Source organism: Rhinolophus sinicus, linkage group LG06 (assembly GCF_036562045.2).
Source record: "Rhinolophus sinicus isolate RSC01 linkage group LG06, ASM3656204v1, whole genome shotgun sequence".
In the NCBI taxonomy this organism is placed as follows: domain Eukaryota; kingdom Metazoa; phylum Chordata; class Mammalia; order Chiroptera; family Rhinolophidae; genus Rhinolophus; species Rhinolophus sinicus.
Genome location: NC_133756.1, coordinates 2,474,247 through 2,474,960, shown reverse-complemented (window position 1 = coordinate 2,474,960; position 714 = coordinate 2,474,247).

The following is a 714-nucleotide window of genomic DNA, read 5'->3' as shown; positions in this document are numbered from 1 at the left end:
CATTTGCAGGAGGGTGTCCAGGAGCATAGAGGGGAGGGTTGTTCTCCATTTTCTTCCAGGCAATACAATGATGGGTAGAAGACATTCAAGCAGGGAGTACTCTTGGGTTTTCATGGGAGGTCCCAAATAGAATTGTTCAAGGATTAGGGGACACTTCACAATTACCCCCAACAAACACTCAAGTGGCCGCAGTCTAGATAAGGCAGGCCAAGGGTAGCAAGCAATTGCCACACGACTGGCTGCAACTCAAGTCCTTTCTCTCACACCTGAGAAAACGGACCTCAGCACAAACGTCAGGGAGTGACATTATTATAGGTCTCTAAGTTGCAAGTAACAGAATCGCACCTCAAACTGGGTTGAGTGAACAGGGGATCCAGTGGTGCGTGTGTCTGAAATTTCAGGAGGAGGTTGCTCCGGGCTTGACTCGGGTGGTCAGGAGGTACCTGGGACCCTCAGTTCTGGGCTCCTGCTTTCCTGTGTGGGCTCCATCTCAAGGCAGGTCATCACCCTACAGCGGACAGATGGCTGACAGCCGCTCCAGGCTTACGTCCATCCTCAGCCACCTCAGTGGAAAGACTGACTTTCTCTTCCCCACGATTTCAGCAACAGTCCCAGAACGGACCCTTTTGACTCCAGGCCATCTGCCCTGCAGCCAGGGAGATGCACTGCTGTGTTCATTTTCTGGTCACCTGCTCTACTCCAGGGCTGGGGACA